This window comes from Bombina bombina, chromosome 3 (genome assembly GCF_027579735.1).
Source record: "Bombina bombina isolate aBomBom1 chromosome 3, aBomBom1.pri, whole genome shotgun sequence".
Classification (NCBI taxonomy): domain Eukaryota; kingdom Metazoa; phylum Chordata; class Amphibia; order Anura; family Bombinatoridae; genus Bombina; species Bombina bombina.
The window spans coordinates 138,981,140-139,002,371 of record NC_069501.1 but is presented as its reverse complement, the minus strand read 5'-3'; positions in this window follow the sequence as shown (position 1 = coordinate 139,002,371).

The following is a 21,232-nucleotide window of genomic DNA, read 5'->3' as shown; positions in this document are numbered from 1 at the left end:
TATTATGAGTGAAACTTTACTCTTAGTTGTATTTTATATGTTTTTTGTGCCACTTTTTTGTCTTGCATAACATTTAACCAGTTAACAGTTAACGTGCGTTAAATTAAATTGCTCTCAAGCGAAACCATTTACTTTCAAATCATAATACAAGCTCCAGAAGCACTCTGGGCTAAAGTTACAGATATCTGAAAACAGTTTACCTGTTACTCCAGATTGAAACCCATCCCCCCGTCCCTAAACAATCCCTATCTTTTCTTTTTCCATTTGTTCATTTTAAAACTATGTGACCTTTACCTGGTCAAATCTGGTTCACAGCATCTGTAATTCTTTAATTTGCTAAAAATGTTAAATTAATTAACACACACTCCATTAGATCTACATGTATCTGTTTGAAATGTCATCCCTCTGATCTGGGTCTGAAATTTATTTTTTACATGTAAATCTCACTCATCTCTTATTTAGCAATTAACTGACACCTAGATTACGAGTTTTGTGCTAAACAGGGTGCGAAACTAACGCCAAAAAAGTTGAGTTATTTCCCTCTCTATATCGCTGCCATTAGGTGTTACTGAAAAGTCTCCTTGTGGGGGCGGGGGCGGAGCTAACTGCCTAACGGACTAGTCGCAATGGTGTGAAGCTCCGGAGGGAAAATATACAAAAAGTTTACTTATCCCAGCCAAAAGGACTTAAAACAACCACTCTGTACCCAACTTTGTCCCCTGGATTTCTGGGACCACCTTGGAAGCATCCATATACTCCTTTGAGGTAACGGCAGGAGCTACATCGGGACCGGGTGTCTAACACGAAGTGGGAGAAACCCCTACATAAGATACAACCTGAATCCAACCTGCTTTAAACTACTGCTTGATTTCAGCTCCGGAGGGTCGGGGATCCGCTCCAGAGCCGCAGCAGCTACAGACACCTTGTCTCCTTGACGGCACCTCAACACTTAAGGGAGATCACGAACTTACTCTGCACTTGATACCACTCGGGCCCCTACAGAAGCTAACGGGGGATACCCAGAAGAAGCTGGACTAAGAATGAGGGGCCAAGAAAGTGAGGGGCCAAGTGGGTAAGTGCAGTCACACATCACACGCACACTACTCGCTTCTAATCTGTGTGGCGCGAAAAGCCGCCATCTTACCTCCCTCAAGCTCAGCCTGCATAGTCACACGGGTCCCGGTCTGCCTACACAGACCGCGCTGAGGCCCCGACTTCCCCAAAAATAAAAAATATAATAAAGTAAGCAGGTGGGCTCTTATCCAGCACTGCTTAGATGCTGCGGAGTTGCTTCACAGACACGGGAGGTAGTGACATACTGAAGTTCCACAGCCACAAACACCACTAAACTCTGGATTGTTCCCTCGCTATCCCCTTGCTTGTACACCACTGATGCCCGAAGGGTCGGGGCTCCGCTCCGGAGCAGCTGATTAACATCGCACACCAGTTTGAGTGAGGAGAGCAACACAGGGCAGCTGATTAGGAGGTTCTACCTCATCCTGGGTCCTACCTTCTCTTCTACAGAGCGGATAATTTTGGGGATCAGACTGGTCCCAGCACAGTTCTAGTCGGATCTCACGAAAGGCCATTAAAGGAGGCTAACACATTGTACTGCGCCACTCATTTTGGCGCGAACCCTCGCTATCTTGCAGCCTGGACTGGTGGTGCTGCTAGGCCCTAGGAGGTGTGAGCCAGTTCAGTCTTTCATCCAGCATACAGTGAGGAGGGTAAGAACTCATTATCTCGATCTGTTACACAAGTTGCCCTCTCTACTATAGACATGGTATTACTAACATAGATCTGGGCTACACAGTCAGTTGAACAACCATCCACTATAAAAATAGCCCAAACTATACCAGTCACTGCTTTCACTTTCTAGGCAGCCTTATATAGTTGCGGGACACTGGTCTTTCAAAGTCAGCTCTTTTTATTTAGATATACGTTTGCTGGAATGGGCTTGGTGTCATTTCATTCTACCTAGAAGCAAATTTTTGGTATGCTGGGCAGTCAGTGGAATTTTAACATTTGCTCAAAGACTCCTTCTCTAAAATAACACCTTAGGGTCTGGCTCTTCTTCTATACGTGTGAAAGCTAAGATATCTGCCTGAACAGTTGCAGCTGGCTTACTGCCTATGTGATAATCTACTACATATATATATATCCCCAAGTTGAAGCACAGAATCTCTGGGTTAATAGTGTTCACATATTATCACCAATTTAACCGTAGAACATACCACTAAGTACTGCTGCTCTAACAACTGCATCTTCCTGCTATTTAGCAAATAAACCTTTAATTACAGCACTTTGAGGATATTAGAGGTATTATACCACTACTTTGAAACCCCTCACTATCATCTCACAAGATCTACACCAATTTAATCACAGAACATATCACTAAGTTATGCTGCACTAACAACTGCATCCTTCTGCAAATAAGCAAGTGAGCCCTTCATTACCGCACTCTGAGGATATTAGAAGTATCATACTTCAACTGAGAAAGTTTTAACTGTCATTTCACAAGTTATATTTGCACATAGTACGCTCCTCCTCCTTTTCCTGCTGTCCAAGGGGTCAGTAGGTCATACCCTAAGTTCCTTTTCCTGCGATCGTCCTGTGAGGTCAACCTCCCCGGGGAGTAGCGTATAGCGAATCCCTTATTATTCTTAATAAAGTCTGTTTTTTTCCGGCCCAATTCTCTGCCATGGGGTCTACCTCTGAATGAGGGGGTAAAATAAAAAGCTGGAGATAGGAGATTACCCTAATTCAAGCACAATATAAGAAGCAATACATCACAGATTCTTTATACTGCTCTACTGTCTATGTAGGAAGCCGCGCAAAGTGAATATGCTACATTCTAACAGGAAGAAAAATCTTAACAAACACAATGAGGGTCCAAAAAGGACTGTTGCTGACCACTTTCACAGTAAATTCCAGATGGAAAGAGATGCATTGGATGATGATTCTAGAGACTCCCCATCTGGGCAGGGAGAGGAAGGGACGCCCCCCCCCTAGTGCAGAAATCTAAATACAGTTCAGAAGACACCTCTCTCAAAGAACTCATCAACTCCCTCTCCACTAAAATGGACTCCCATTACTCTTCACTAAAACAGGAAATTAGAACTTCGGTTGCTGACCTCAAGAGAGATATCAGCACTCGGCAAAAGAACCGATAATCTTGAACATAAGCACGAAGATTTAGCAACGGATCACTCTAATCTTCTATCATACTCTCAGACACTGGCAGAGATGATCTCAGACCTTGAAGTAAAACTAGCAGACCTAGAGGATAGGTCAAGGTGCAATAATGTGCTACTTAAGGGCATACCTGAAAGTGTTTCTGCTGCTGACCTCTCTAAATATCTTGAAGAACTGTTTGTGATACTAGTGAACTCTCCACAAGACCCTGAGGCAAAAATTGACAGAGCTCATAGAGCTATAAGACCTAGAAACTCAGATCAAACACAGCCTAGAGATGTTATTGTAAGATTTCACCACTATACCTTCAAAGAGAAGATCCTGAAGGCTGCCTTTACAAATAAAGATTTGCCGGATCCCTATAAAGAAGTACAATTTTTTCCAGATTTGTCAACTCATACTCTGTCAAAAAGGAGGTCCTTTCAGCCGGTAACCCAATGTCTTCGCAAGCACTCAATCAAGTTTAGATGGGGGTTTCCTGTGAAGATATTTTTTTCAACATGAGGGACGTTCTTACATTGTCACCAGCTTAAAACAGGGAATGGAGATTCTTAACAACTTGAACCTTCTACAGAGCCCCCATACTGCACTCTCTACTCGTTAAGATCCTTTATCCACTCAAAAAGAAACTCTTGGTATTGCCTCCTCAAACCTAGATTCTACTTCTCTCCGGGCAGATGCTTCTGAGTGGTCCCCTAAGCCAAGGTGGTCTTCTCCTGCATCCAAGAGGTGGCATATTACGCAACAGAACACTTAATAACAGGCCTGAAAACAAAAATCTATATTATTTAATTTGAAAGTTTTACATGTCCGTTTAACTGAAAAATGTTCTCATATCGCTTAGACCCACATATCATTTATTTTGCCTGATTTTGAATTTCTTATCTAATTTTTCCTCCCAAACAGGTTGAATTTTAATATGTGGACTACTTATATAACTATGGCAGATTTACTAGCAGATGTTTAATTTTTTACGTTCTTTTACATTCTAGGTTGACCACACAAATGTTGTCTCTGTCACTTAGAATGTAAAGTTTCATACATGTTAGTCTGCTTACTCTCCACCTTATTTCTTATGTGAAACAGGCGTTGTGAACTATAGCTAGATAATTTGCTATCAGTTATTGATTTGCTAGTTCATCATGTTATAAACACTAAGTGAAGCTCACTCTCCCATTAGGCCTCTAGAATCTCTCGTAATCTACTGGCATAATACTTAAAGATGTAATATACGTATAGATCCTTTATAGCCTTGACATTTAGGCCATTGAAATCTATAAATACCCAAATGAGTTTTGGAATAGCTTTAAGCTAGCTAGCGATTACCACCAGATGACATAGCATAAATCTTATAGACATTCAATTCCTAATGATATCTATGCATGTAAGGAATCTCTCTATATTTTATTTTCTGCAGTTACACCTCAAACCATTCAAGAACCTACAGAAATACAGAAGATAGTAGGATAACTGACTTTATAGTAATATATATTTTTTTTTAAGTCTTTGAGAGATCTTATAGCCACACATAATCAATATTTCCCTTTTCTCCTTAGTTACGCTACAGGTCTTCGTGAGATAAGGTATGGATCAGCTTCTTTATGGTTGTATTATTGTTATATAATTAAGAATAGGGGACATTTCTGTCTCCTGGTTATTAGTTTCTATGTTATAACTGTTTACCTGATTGCCTATTGTCTATGCTTATTGGCTGCCCGCCCCCCCCCCCTAGACGGCAACCAATACTTTATCGTTATACTTTATCTTCCTAATTTTAGCCTCATTAGATCCCCTTACCTATAGTGGTGCTTACCTGCTGAATATCCCCCTTTACCCCCCAAAACTACTAAATACTTTATCTTAATCTTCCATATACCTTGAGCTTGCAGATATCAGACCTGAGGCCCTATCAGCACCCTCAGAGAATCAGACTTTTGGATCCTCCACTTCGACACTGTTGACTTGCAGATAAGCCACATATACTCCAAATACCTCACTCTTGCTCCCCCTTATCTCTATCTTTTCCACCTGCATCACTTACTTTCCTTTTTCTCTGAGGCCTGGAGTATCTAATATATATGCATCAGTTTTCTTTTATATAAATTCCATCTGCAAATTGTCCATTAGAGACGAATATATCTTTTCTTATAGTCGATACATTTTGAACTTACTTCGAGGATATAGCATTTATGATAAAGACTTATTGAATTCCTCAAGATTAAGGTATGGGCTGATTGTTTTGTTTTGATTATTTATATCTATATAATTAACTTAAAAAAAGAGGATGCAATACATATGACCATTCTTATCCCTCAAACAATGGGTCTTCTTCAATGTTAATGATATAATTGTAAACGTGACACAATGTCTTTATATAGTGTTATACTTATTTGAGGGTGTTTGGCAAATTTTTTCATGTAATACTCATGTTTCTGTTATATTTTCATTATTCATCAATAAAAAAATAAAATAAAAAATAAATAAATATAAAAGCCTCCTTGTGCGTGCGATATGGTGGCATTAAGCTCCATACCGCACAAAATCCAAGGGCTGATTTGATGTGCTCATGCACGCTTTCTCCCATAGACATCAATGGGGAGAGAGTGTCAGAAAAAAACAACAGCACCTGAAGTGCGGAATGAAAAATCTCTGTAACGCAGCCTCATTGATGTCTATTGGGAAAAAAAGTTACGTTTAAACCTAACACCCTAACATAAACCCCAAGTCTAAACACCCCTAATCTGCTCCCCCGACATCGCCGACACCTAAATAAAATAATTTACCCCTAATCTGCCACTCCCGACATTGCCAACACTAATAAAAGTTAGTAACCCTTAGTCCACCACTCCCCAACATCGCAGACACTATAATAAAGTTATTAACCCCTATTCTGCCGCTCCCCGACATCGCCAAAACTAATAAAAGCTATTAAACCTTAATCTACCGCTCCCTGACATCGAAGCCACTATAATAAAGTTATTAACCCCTAAACCTCTGGCCTCCCACATCGCTGTTACTAAATAAACCTATTAACCCCTAAACCTCAGGCCCCCCACACCTCCACCACTAAATAAACCTATTAACCCCTAAGCTGCCAGCCCCCCACATCGCAAAACACTAAATTAAAATAACACCCCCTAACTTTAAATGTAAAATAACAATATAACTATCTTAAAATAAATAAAAACTTACCTGTGAAAAAAATAAACCTAACATTAAACTATAAATTAACCTAACATAGCTATTCTAATATAAATTTGATAAATTATAAAAAATAATAAACACTAAATTATGAAAAATAAAAAACATTAAGCTTACAAAAAATAATAAACAAAATTATCAAAAATAAAAACAATTACAGCTAATCTAATAGCCCTAAAAAAATAAAAAAGCCCCCCTAAAATAAAAACACTCCCTAGCCTACAATAAACTTCCAATAGCCTTTAAAAGGGCCTTTTGTAGGGCATTGTTATAAGTTAAACAGCTCTTTTACCTGTAAAAAAATACCAACAGTAAAACCCACCACCCAACATACCCCCAAAATAAAAAATCCTAACTCTAAAAAAAAACTTAAGCTACTCATTGCCCCTCATTTGTATGGGTATTGCCCTTAAAAGGGCATTCAGATCTTTTTCCCTTTTTTTATTTTAGATTAGGGCTTTGGGCTTTTGAAAAAGAGCTGAATGCCCTTTTAAGGGTAGTGAAAAAGAGCTGAATGCCCTTTTAAGGGCAATGCCCATACAAATGCCCCTTTAGGGGAAATGGGTAGCTTAGGATTTTTTAGAGTTAGGTTCTTTTTATTTTGGGGGGTTGGTTAGGTGGTGGGTTTTACTGTTTTGGGGACTTACCTTACCTTTTATTACAGGTAAAAGAGCTGTTTAACTATTTGTAGTTTATTGTAGGCTAGGGGGTGTTTTTATTTTGGGGGGCTTTTTTATTTTTTTAGGGCTATTATATTAGGTGTAATGGTTTTTATTTTTTATAATTTAATTTATTATTTTTTGTAAGCTTAGTATTTTTTATTTTTCGTAATTTAGTATTTATTATGTTTTGTAATTTTTTTATTTTTTTATTTTTTTCGTAGTGTTAGGTTTTTTAAAATTTGTAATTTAGATTTTTTTAAATGGTAGTATTTTTTTATTTTATTAGAATAGTTATGTTAGGTTAATTACTAGTTAAATGTTAGGTTTATTTTTATTTCACAGGTAAGTTTTTATTTATTTTAAGATACTTATATTGTAATTTTAATTTAAAGTTAGGGGTGTTAGGTTTAGGGGTTAATAGTTTAATTTAGCGTTTTGTGATGTGGGGGGCTGGCAGTTTAGGGGTTAATAGGTAGTTTATGGGTGTTAATGTACTTTGTAAAACTTTAGTTAAATTTTGTGAAACATTTTTGTTACGCAAAATCCATAACTACTGCTCTCAGATGGCGGTATGGTTTGTGTCGGTATAGGCTGTAATGCAAGCTTTTTAGCCAAATTACACAACCGGTAATGACGGTGCTATGAAAATCCCACACAAAAACGTCATTTTTTGGAGTGCGGAATGGACGTTGTGTTACAGGCTAAAATGTTTGCGTTACAGCTATACCGTCATGACTAGTAATATGCGTTCCAGGCCATTATGATGGAATGGTCATTTTTTCAGCGTTAAAAGCCATACCACAACACTTGTAATCTAGCTGTAATTTACTCATCTTTGTTGTCTGCATGATCCATAAATTTAAGATGAGCTAGGGGAGAGCATTTACAGGGAACTATATTTTAATAATTGAACATATTTTAAGAGAACTAAGAATTATACAAAAAGTATACACAATAATGGACACATTGCTATTTATTAAGCCTGACATTTGACATCAGGTTCTTTCCTTGAGACACAGCCTCCCTCACTGCTGTTTTTTATATGGGGGCATCACTTCAGGCCTGACAGCAAGCAAAGATGTGATGTTAGCATCCATCGCTATTCACGCTACTTTTCAACAGATACCCCTCATTTCTTCCATCATATTTTTTTCCTTTCACAAGTTCACATGATTCTCACCCTGTATCTGTAAAAATGTATTTTATTTGTAACCCTCTGGGTCACCCACACTTTTCCTTGAGCGCTTTGCCTCATGGCAACCTTACTTCCTCTCCTGTGACACATCACTACACCTACTGCACACCAACTACCTAACTATTCAAATAGACTCCATAGAAAATTGTACACCATAGACACAGAACTACTCTTGAACACCTTAAATCCCCTTCTCCCTTTAATCTCCTCCCTCTCATGCCCTGAGAAATCTATCTCTCAGTATAATTCCATTCTGACCTCTACCCTTGATGAAATAGTCTCTCCTTCCATAGCTTGCACCCTATACAAGTACCCCCAATCATGGTATACGTTGCTGACACAAAAATGCACACACACTTTCAGATGGAAACATAGTAATATAATATATGAGGTTGAAAAAATACAGAACTCCATCAAGTTCAACCTATACACATCTAATATACTTGCAAAAAAGCTCCAGTTGAGCTTAAATTAATCCCATTAAAAAAGGTGACCCGTTTAACACAAGCAATCATATCCCTGAATTCTGTTGTATTGGCATTTATTACCTCCTCAGGGAATATGTTCTTAATTTTATTGTTCTTAAAGTGAATTATTTTTACATTTCAGGAGATTAAATTTCCTTTCCTCCAGTCTTAAATTGTGACCTCTTGTCACAAACTATTTTCTTGGAATAAAGGAGCTTCTGCCATATAGGTCTTGAATCTATTTATATAAAGTAATCATGTCAACTCTCAAGCACATTTTTTCTAGAGTAAACAGACCCAGTTTTGCTAACCTCTCCTCATAGCTTACATTTCCCATTCCCCTTATTAGCTTTGTGACCCTTCTCTGTACTTTTCTAAGTCTGCAATGTCTTTTTTTTTTGAGATTGGTCCCCAGAACTGCACTCTAAACTCAAGATTAGGTTTTACCAGATATTTATATAGTGACAGAATAATTCTTTCCTCCCTTGCATCAATGTCTCTTTTGATACATGCTAGTGTCTTAGCCTTAGAAGCCACTGCACTGCATTGTGTGCCCACTTTAGCTTGTTAACTTTTATTTCTCTTAAATCCCTATCCTCCTGTGTTTGGCTAGCCTAGTCTAGTTCCATTTAAATAATAGATTGCCTGCTTATTTTTGCTTCCAAAATGTACAACCTTGCATTTTTCAGTTTAAATCTCATTTCTTTCATATAATTGCCAAGAGTCCATGAGGGGAAAAGTTTCCCAAACCTCAAAATGCCTATAAATACACCCTTCACCACACCCACAATTCAGTTATACAAACTTTGCCTCCTATGAAGGTGGTGAAGTAAGTTTTGGGCTTGATTTTCTTCTGTGATATGCGCTTCTCAGCATTTTGAAGCCTGATTCCTCTCAGAGTACAGTGAATGTTAGAGGGACGTGAAGGGAGTATCACCTATTGAATTCTATGATTTTCCTCACGGGAAATCTTTTCATAGGTTCTCTGTTATCGGTTGTAGAGATTCATTTCCTCCCTACCTCCCTTTTCAGATCAACAATATACTCTCATATTCTATTACCTCTACTGATAACTGTTTCAGTACTTACTGGTTTGGCTATCTGCTATAAGTGGATGGGTGTCTTTTGGTAAGTATGTTTTTATTTCTTTAAGACACTCTCAGCTATGGTTTGTCACTTTATGTATTAATGTAAAGTTCTAAATATATGTATTGTAATGAGTCAGGTTTATGTATATTTCCCTTTGCAGACTATCAGTTTCAAAATTGGGAAAACATATTTAGGAAGTTATTTTTTCTTACCTGGGGTATAGTCTTTTCTTCAAAATTGATTGTTTTCATTAATTTTCCAGTTTTCCTTGCACAAGGTTGCATCTGCTATGACACGAGTTGCATCATTTCCAGATGTTGTTAGCACCAAGAAAAAAATGTTTTTCGTTGCGCATCATACTTGGCGCCAAATAATTTTATTATTTAAACCCCACTTCCTATATGCTTCTTGCCTTTTTCTATGCTCAGAAGGCTATGCTATTTTTCTCTAACATTTTCAAGATGTCTCAATCTGATCCTGTCTCAGAAACTACTGTTGGATTTCTGCTGCCTGATAACATTTCTACCAAAGATAAGTGTATCTGTTGTAAGTTAGCGGAGATTATATCTCCAGCTGTAGTATGTATCAGTTGTCATGATAAGCTTTTACATGAAGAGAATGTATCTATCAGTACTAGTACAATGTCTGTTGTTCCTTCAACATCTAATGTACATGATATCCCTGTGAATATAAAAGAGTTTTATTGCTGATGCGATTCAGAAGGCTTTGTCTGCCATTCTGCCTTCTAATAAACGTAAAAGGTCTTTTAAAACTTCTCATAAAGATTATGAATTTTCAAATGACCAAAAACATACTGAATCATCCTCCTTGGATGAGGATCTATCTGATTTAGAAGATTCTACCTCAGATATTGACACTGACAAACCTACTTATCACTTTAAGATGGAGTATATTTGTTCCTTGTTGAAGAAGTGTTAATTACTTTGGATATTGAGGAAACTTGTCCTCTTGATATTAAAACTAGTAAACGTTTAAATTCTGTTTATAAACCTCCTGTGGTTACTCCAGAGGTTTTTCCAGTTACTGATGCTATTTCTGATATGATTCCAAAGGAATGAAATAGGCCTGGTACTTCTTTTATTCTTTCTTCAAGGTTTTAAAAGTTGTATCCTTTGCCAGCAGCCAGATTGGAGTTTTGGGAAAAAATCCCCAAAGTTGATGGGGCTATTTCTACTCTTGCCAAAAGTACTACTATCCCTATGGAAGATAAAACTTCCTTTAAGGATCCCTTTAGATAGGAAACTTGAATCTTATCTAGGAAAAGCTTATTTATTTTCTGGCTATCTTCTTAGGCCTGCAATTTCTATAGCTGATGTTGCAGCTGCATCAACCTTCTGATTGGAAAGCTTAGCGCAACAGGAAACAGATTCTGATTTTTCTAGCATTGTTCGCTTGCTTCAACATGCTATCATTTTATCTGTGATGCTATTTTTGATATCATCAAAATTGATGTTAAATCTATGTTTTTATCTATTTTAGCTAGAAGAGCTTTGTGGCTCAAATATTGGAATGCTGACATGGTATCTAAGTCTAAATTACTATATCTTTCTTTCCAGGGTAACAATTTATTTGGTTCTCAGTTGAATTCCATTATTTCAACTGTCACTGGGGGGAAGGGAGTTTTTTTTACCTCAGGATAAAAGATCTAAAGGTAAATCTAAAGCTTCTAATCATTTTCATTCGTTTAGACAGAATAATGAATAGAAACCAAATCCTTCCCCCAAGGAATCTGGTTCCAATTGGAAGCCTTCTTCATGTTGGAATAAATACAAGCCTTTTAAGAAAGCAAAGCCAGCCCCCAAGTCTGCATGATGGTGAGGCCATTATTCCAGTTCAGCTGGTGGGGGGCAGATTAAATTTTTTCCAGAACATTTGGGCAGATTCTGTCCAAAATCATTGGATACAGAGCATTGTCTCTCAAGGGTATCAAAAAGGATTCAGAATAAGACCTCCTGTGAGAAGATTTTTTCTCTCACGTGTTCCAGCAAATCCAGTGAAGGCTCAGGCTTTTCTGAAGTGTGTTTCAAATCTAGAGCTTTCAGGGGCAATCATACCAGTTCCGTTTCAGGAACAGGGTCTGCGGTTTTATTCAAATCTATTCATTGTCCCAAAGAAAGAAAATTAAAAAAAAAATCAGGCTAGTTCTGGATCTGAAAATTTTGAACCATTTTGTGAGAGTGCCAACTTTCAAAATGGTGACTATTGGGACTATTCTGCCTTTTGTTCAACAAGGTCATTATATGTCCACGATAGACTTACAGGATGCATATCTTCACATTCCGATTCATCCAGATCACTATCGGTTTCTGAGATTCTCTTTTCTAGACAAGCATTACCAATTTGTTGCTCTTCCATTTGGCCTAGCGACAGCTCCAATAATTTTTTCAAAGATTCTCTGTGCCCTACTCTCTGTAATCAGAGAACAGGGTATTGCAGTGTTTCCTTATTTGGATGATATCTTGGTCTTGGCTCAGTCTTGACATTCTGCAGAATCTCACACGAATCAACAAGTGTTGTTTCTTCAAAGACATGGTTGGAGGATCAATTTACCAAAAGGTTCCTTGATTCCTCAGACAAGGGTCACCTTTTTAGGTTTCCAGATAGATGCAGTGTCCATGATTCTGTCTCTAACAGACAAGAGATGAATAAAATTGGTTTCATCTTGTTGGAACCTTCAGTCTCAGTCATTCCCTTCAGTGGCTTTGTGCATGGAAGTTTTAGGTCTCATGACTGCAGCATCAGACGCGATCCCCTTTGCTCATTTTCATATGAGACCTCTCCAGCTTTGTATGCTTAATTAATTGTGCTAGGGAATCTTCTAGGAAGATTTATTATTGAGTTTGGAAGACTTATATTTCATGGTGTTCTTTATTTTACTTTTATAACCATGTGGCATGTGTTATGTATATTTATTTAACAAAGTTTTAAATGTTATCCATTTATCCTCTGTATTTTATTACAATTAATGTTATTTAATGATTTCCTCACATCATTGAATTTTGCTTTCTTATAAATAAAAGTCTTAGTTAAACCTTTAAGACACTGTTTATGGAAAATGATTTCAAATGTGACACTGTTACCCAAATGATCTTTGAATTCTTTGTTTTATATTGTACCTGTATCGTTTGATAGCACTAAATCTAATATAGTTTTATTCCTAGTTGGCTCCTCTATTTATTGTTACAAGAAGTTATCCCTAAAAAAGTTTTAAAATCTATCTCCCTTAGCTTAAAGGGACACTCAATCAAAATTAAACTTTCATTATTCAGATAGAGCGTGCAATTTTAAACAACTTTCTAATTTACTTACATTAACAAAATATGCACAGTCTTTGTATATTTAAAATGTTTGAGTCACCAGCTCCTACTGAGCATGTGCAAGAATAAGTGTGTATGCATTTGTGAATGGCTGATTGCTGTCACATGGTATGTGTATGCATTTGTGATTGGCTGTCACATGGTAAAGGGGGAGTGGAAAAAGACATAACTTTTAAAATTGTCAGAAAAAAAATCTAATACTCATTTGAAGTTCAGACTAAGTGCTATTGCATTGTCTTGTTATCATGCATTTGTTGATAATGCAAATCTACAGTGCATCCTCTTCTTACGATGACTCCTGACGAATTAAGGTTCCTTTAAGGGAAGTCATCCAAGATGGTGTCCCTTAGATTCCGATTGGCTGATAGAATTCTATCAGCCAATCGGAATTAAGGTTGAAAAAATCCTATTGGCTGATGCAATCAGCCAATAGGATAGAACTTCAATCCTATTGGCTGATCCAATCAGCCAATAGGATTGAGCTTGCATTCTATTGGCTGATTGGAACAGTCAATAGAATGCGAGCTCAATCCTATTGGCGGATTGGAGAATTCTATCAGTCAATCAGAATCTAAGGGACACCAACTTGGATGATGTCACTTAAGCCCTTAACGACATACGTTGTACAGGGTACATCTTGCATAAACTGGTCTTTAAAGACCAGCGACGTACTCTGTACAACGTTGGGGTTGAAAGCGGCTGGAAGCGATCCTGATCGCTTCCAGATGCTTTCTGGTTATTGCAGTGATGCCTCGATATTGAGGCATCACTGCAATAACATTTTTACCCATCCGATGCAGAGAGAGCCACTCTGTGGCCCTCTCTGCACCGGACGTCGATGGCCGCAATCGTTGGTGGGTGGGAGCTGACGTGGGAGGCGGGTGGGCGGCCATAGATGGATTGCTAAGTGCAGTGGTGGACGGGATCGTGTGCGGAATAGCTGAGGGGCACACATGGACGCGCACGCATAAAAATGTATTATAAATAATCAAAGTGATCTGGGAGGGGGTGAGGGTTTAGTCTTTGGGGGGAAGCTACACTACAGAAAAGTGGGGAAAAAATAAAAAATATTTTTTTTTTTGTAAAATGGGTACTGGCAGACAGCTGCCAGTACCCAAGATGGCTCCCAATAATGTAGAGGGTTAGGGTTAGAGAGCTGTTGGGGGGAAGTCAGGGAGGTTTGGGGCTAAGGGGGATCCTACACAGCAGCATATGTAAATATGCTAAAAAAAATAAACAAACAAAAATAAAAGATACCGTTTATTTTAGTACTGGCAGACTTTCTGCCAGTACGTAAGATGGCGGGGACAATTGTGGGGTGGGGAGGGAAGAGAGCTGTTTGGGAGGGATCAGGGGGTCTGATGTGTCCGGTGGGAGGCTGAGCTATACACTAAAGCTAAAATTAACCCTGCAAGCTCCCTACAAGATCCCTAATTAAACCCTTCACTGCTAGACATAATACACGTGTGATGTGCAGCAGCATTTAGCAGCCTTCTAATTACCAAAAAGCATTGCCAAAGCCATATATGTCTGCTATTTCTGAACAAAGGGAATCCCAGAGAAGCATTTGCAACCATTTTTGCCATAATTGCACAAGCTGTTTGTAAATAATTTCAGTGAGAAACCTAAAATTGTGAAAAATGTTTTTTTTTTTTTTTAATTTTATCGCATTTGGCGGTGAAATGGTGGCATTTAATATACCAAAATGGGACTAGATCAATATTTTGGGTTGTCTACTATACTACACTAAAGCTAAAATTAACTCTACAAGCTCCCTACAAGATCCCTAATTAACCCCTTCACTGCTGGGCATAAAACACGTGTGGTGCGCAGTGGCATTTAGCAGCCTTCTAATTACCGAAAAGCAATGCCAAAGCCATATAAGTCTGCTATTTCTGAACAAAGGGGATCCAAGAAAAGCATTTACAACCATGTTTAACATAATTGCATAAGTTGTTTGTAAATAATTTCTGTGAGAAAAATAAAGTTTTTGAAAAAATTTGTGAAAAAGTGAACAATTTTTTTTATTTGATCACATTTGGCAGTAAAATGGTGGCATGAAATATACCAAAATGGGCCTAGATCAATACTTTGGGATGTCTTCTAAAAAATATATATATACATGTCAAGGGATATTCAGGGATTCCTGACAGATATCAGGGTTCCAATGTAAGTAGCGCTCATTTTGAAAAAAAGTGGTTTTGAAATAGCAAAGTGCTACTTGTATTTATTGCCCTATAACTTGCAAAAAAAGCAAAGAACATGTTAACATTGGGTATTTCTAAACTCAGGACAAAATTTAGAAACTATTTACCATGGTTGTTTTTTGGTGGTTGCAGATGTGTAACAGATTTTGAGGATCAAAGTTAGAAAAAGTGTGTTTTTTTCCATTTTTTTCCTGATATTTTATAATATTTTTAATAGTAAATTATAATATATGATGACAATAATGGTATCTTTAGAAAGTCCATTTAGTGTCGAGAAAAACGGTATATAATATGTGTGGGTACAGTAAATGAGTAAGTGGAAAATTACAGCTAAACACAAACACAGCAGAAATGTAAAAATAGCCCTGGTCCTTAAGGGAAATAAATTGATAAATGGCCTTGTCCTTAAGGGGTTAAAGGAACCTTCATTCGTAGGGAGTAAGAAGAGGATGTTCCACGCCAGATGTCTTGAAGATGGACCCGCTCTGCGCCGGATGGATGAAGATAGAAGATGCCGTCTGGATGAAGACTTCTGCACGTCTGGAGGACCACTTCTTCCGGCTTGGATGAAGACTTCTCCCGGCTTGGATGAAGACTTCTCCCGGCTTCTTGAGGACTTCTCCCGGCTTCGTTGATGATGGATGTCCGGTCTTCAAAACTGTAAGTGGATCTTCGGGGTTAGTGTTAGATTTTTTTAAGGGTTTATTGGGTGGGTTTTAGTTTTAGATTAGGGTTTTTGGCAGCAATAGAGCTAAATGCCCTTTTAAGGGCAATGCCCATCCAAATGCCCTTTTCAGGGCAATGGGGAGCTTAGTTTTTTTTAGATAGGGTTTTATTTGGGGGGTTGGTTGTGTGGGTGGTGGCTTTACTGTTGGGGGTTGTTTGTATTTTTTTTTACAGGTAAAAGAGCTGATTTCTTTGGGGCAATGCCCCACAAAAGGCCCTTTTAAGGGCTATTGGTAGTTTAGTTTAGGCTAGGGTTTTTTTCTTATTTTGGGGGGCTTTTTTATTTTGATAGGGCTATTAGATTAGGTGTAATTAGTTTAAATATCTTGTAATTTGTTTTGTTTTTTTGTATAATTTAGTGTTTATTTTTGTAATTTAGGTATTGTGTTAATTGTATTTAATTTAGGTAATTTATTTAATTGTAGTCTAAGGTTAGGTGTTAGTGTAACTAAGGTTAGGTTTTATTTTACAGGTAAATTTGTATTTATTTTAGCTAGGTAGTTAGTAAATAGTTAATAACTATTTAGTAACTATTCTACCTAGTTAAAATAAATACAAACTTGCCTGTAAAATAAAAATAAACCCTAAGCTAGATACAATGTAACTATTAGTTATATTGTAGCTAGCTTAGGGTTTATTTTATAGGTAAGTATTTAGTTTTAAATAGGAATTATTTAGTTATTAATAGTAGGTTTTCTTTAAATTTATTTTAATTATATTTACGTTAGGGGGTGTTAGGGTTAGGGTTAGAATTAAGTTTAGGGGTTAATAACTTTAGTATAGTGGCAGCGACGTTGGGGGTGGCAGATTAGGGGTTAATAAATGTAGGTAGGTGGCGGCGATGTTAGGGGTGGCAGATTAGGGGTTAATAATATTTAAATAGTGTTTGAGATGTGGGATTGCGACAGTTTATTGGTTAATATGTTTATTATAGTGGCAGCGATGTCCGGAGCGGCAGATTAGGGGTTAATAAGTATAATGTAGGTGTCGGCAATGTTGGGGGCAGCAGATTAGGGGTTAATAAGTGTAAGATTAGGGGTGTTTAGACTCTGGGTTCATTTTAGGGTGTTAGGTGTAAACATAAATTTAGTTTCCCCATAGGATTCAATGGGGCTGCGTTACGGAGCTTTACGCTGCTTTATTGCAGGTGTTAGGCTTTTTTTCAGCCGGCTCTCCCCATTGATGTCAATGGGGAAATCGTGCATGAGCACGTACAACCAGCTCACCACTGACTTAAGCAGCGCAGGTACTGGAGTACGGTATGGAGCACAATTTTGCTCTACACTCACTCCTTGCCTTTTAACGCCGGGTTTATAAAAACCTGTAATACCAGCGCTGTAGGTAAGTGATCGGTGACAATAATGTGCAAGTTAGTGCCGCACCCTTCATAATGCAAAACTCATAATCTAGCCGTTATATTTTTATTTTATTGTAACCTAGATTTTTTTTATTTTTCTGTAACTTAGTAGGTTAGTTTAGAGGGAAGTTAGATGTTAGGACGTGTAGTTGTAGTTTGTGTTGGGAGGTGGCAGTTTAGGGCATAATTACCTAAGCACCTGTACCTGTATGGGGGTTGATTAGTGGAATATTGTTGTTTAGCATTTAGTAGGCCTTAAACACAACCCCCCACCCCCATAATTGTATAAGGGTGAATTATTGTTGTTTAACATTTAGTAGACTTTAATCACCTTGCCACCCCCCATACCTGAATGAGGGTTGATTAGTTGATTAGTGTTGGTTTAGCAATTAGTAGGCCTTAATCACCTAAACAACCCCGTTTAGGTATGATCATTTTAGGGCAGCTTAGAAGTTAATAGTGTATTTTGGCATTTATCTACAATGTTTAAAATGGTATGCATCCTCAAGTATGATGCATATTCTTTTACGTATGTATATAAATATAAGTATTGTATATAAAATAAAAATAAATTCAGGATATACTTTCCTGAAGTATATCAGTCTGATTCCATCTAATAAGGTCAATCCAGCCCCAAAATACCAGGCAATCCCTCTCTGAACAAGGAACATGGCAACCCCAGATGATCATTTCTCCTTCAATGGGTCTTCTCAGTGAAGTTCAGCCATATTTCTCTAAGCACATTTGGCAAGGAGTAAACATTTGGTTTCCCTCCATAACCCTTAGTGAGACCTCCCCAGGGTCATAATATAAATACATACAGAAAGAGAAGCGCTCTCTTAGGTGTGAACACAGGCTCATTAACTTGATTGCTTGTTCTATGGTAATTTACTGTGAGCAGCCTCTTTTAGCCAAATAATGCAAAAATATTTGGAGTCAGTCAGGAAAGGGTCTAACGCTCACTTTGCAGCCCCGACTTTTCCATACCGCAGATCCCCCTACGCCATTTGCATATCCTATCTTTTCAATGGGATCTTTCTAACGCCGGTATTTAGAGTCTTGGATGAAGTGAGCGTTAGAAATCTAACGACAAAACTCCAGCAGCAGAAAAAAGTCAGTAGTTAAGAGCTTTCTGGGCTAACGCCGGTTTATAAAGCTCTTAACTACTGTGCTCTAAAGTACACTAACACCCATAAACTACCTATGTACCCCTAAACCGAGGTCCCCCCACATCGCCGCCACTCTATTAAATTTTTTTAACCCCTAATCTGCCGACCGAACGCTGCTGCCACCTACGTTATCCCTATGTACCCCTAATCTGCTGCCCCTAACACCGCCGACCCCTATATTATATTTATTAACCCCTAATCTGCCCCCCTCAACGTTGCCTCCACCTGCCTACACTTATTAACCCCTAATCTGCCGACCGGACCACGCCGCTATTATAATAAAGTTATTAACCCCTAATCCGCCTCAATAACCCTATAATAAATAGTATTAACCCCTAATCTGCCCTCCCTAACATCGCCGACACCTAACTTCAAGCATTAACCCCTAATCTGCCGACTGGAGCTCACCGCTACTATAATAAATGTTTTAACCCCTAAATCTAACGAAATAAATTAACTATTATTAAATAAATTATTCCTATTTAAAGCTAAATACTTATCTGTAAAATAAACCCTAATATAGCTACAATATAAATTATAATTATATTGTAGCTATTTTAGGATTTATATTTATTTTACAGGTAACTTTGTAATTATTTTAACCAGGTACAATAGCTATTAAATAGTTAATAACAATTTAATAGTTACCTAGTTAAAATAATTACAAAATTACCTGTAAAATAAATCCTAACCTAAGTTACAATTAAACCTAACAGTACACTATCAATAAATAAATTAAATAAAATACCTACAATTATCTACAATTAAACCTAACACTACACTAGCAATAAATTAATTAAATAAAATACCTACAATTACCTACAATTAAACCTAACACTACACTATCAATAAATTAATTAAATACAATACCTACAAATAAATACAATGAAATAAACTAACTAAAGTACAAAAAATAAAAAAGAACTAAGTTACAAAAAATAAAAAAATATTTACAAACATTAGAAAAATATTACTACAATTTTAAACTAATTACACCTACTCTAAGCCCCCTAATAAAATAACAAAGCCCCCCAAAATAAAAAAAATGCCCTACCCTATTCTAAATTAAAAAAGTTCAAAGCTCTTTTACCTTACCAGCCCTTAAAAGGGCCATTTGTGGGGCATGCCCCAAAGAATTCAGCTCTTTTGCCTGGAAAAGAAAAATACAACCCTCCCCCCCAACATTACAACCCACCACCCACATACCCCTAATCTAACCCAAACCCCCCTTAAATAAACCTAACACTACCCCCCTGAAGATCATCCTACCTTGTCTTCACCACACCGGGTATCACACCGATCCGTCCTGGCTCCGAAGTCTTCATCCAAGCCCAAGCAGGGGCTGGCGAGCCATAATCCGGCTGAAGTCTTCTATCAAGCGTCGGCTGAAGAGGTCCAGAAGAGGCTCCAAAGTCTTCATCCTATCTGGGAAGAAGATGAGATCCGGACCGGCAACCATCTTGATCCAAGCGGCATCTTCTATCTTCATCCGATGAACGGCTTCATCCTGAAGACCTCCAGCGCGGATCTATCCTCTTCTTCCGACGTTCAACTGAAGAATGAAGGTTCCTTTAAGGGACGTCATCCAAGATGGCGTCCCTCGAATTCCGATTGGCTGATAGGATTCTATCAGCCAATCGGAATTAAGGTAGGAAAATTCTGATTGGCTGATGGAATCAGCCAATCAGATTCAAGTTCAATCCGATTGGCTGATTGGATCAGCCAATCAGATTGAGCTTGCATTCTATTGGCTGTGGTGGGTTTTAATGTTGGGGGGGTTGTATTTTTCTTTTCCAGGCAAAAGAGCTGAATTCTTTGGGGCATGCCCCACAAAGGGCCCTTTTAAGGGCTGGTAAGGTAAAAGAGGGTCTTTGTTATTTTATTAGGGGGCTTAGAGTAGGTGTAATTAGTTTAAAATTGTTGTAATATTTTTCTAATGTTTGTAAATATTTTTTTATTTTTTGTACTTTAGTTAGTTTATTTAATTGTAGTTATTTGTAGGTATTGTATTTAATTAATTAATTGATAGTGTAGTGTTAGGTTTAATTGTAGATAATTGTAGGTATTTTATTCAATTAATTTATTGATAGTGTAGTGTTAGGTTTAATTTTAACTTAGGTTAGGATTTATTTTACAGGTAATTTTGTAATTATTTTAACTATTTTAGCTATTAAATAGTTATTAACTATTTAATAGCTATTGTACCTGTTTAAAATAATTACAAAGTTGCCTGTAAAATAAATATTAATTCTAAAATAGCTACAATATAATTATAATTTATATTGTATCTATATTAGGGTTTATTTTACAGGTAAGTATTTAGCTTTAAATAGGAATAATTTATATAATAAGAGTTAATTTATTTAGTTAGATTTAAATTATATTTAACTTAGGGGGGTGTTAGTGTTATGGTTAGACTTAGCTTTAGGGGTTAATCCATTTATTAGACTAGCGGCAAGATCCGATCGGCAGATTAGGGGTTAATTATTGTAGGCAGCTGGCGGCGACGTTGTGGGGGGCAGATTAGGGGTTAATAAATATAATATAAGGGTCGGCGGTGTTAGGGGCAGCAGATTAGGGGTACAAAAGTATAATGTAGGTTGCGGCGGTATACGGAGCGGCAGAT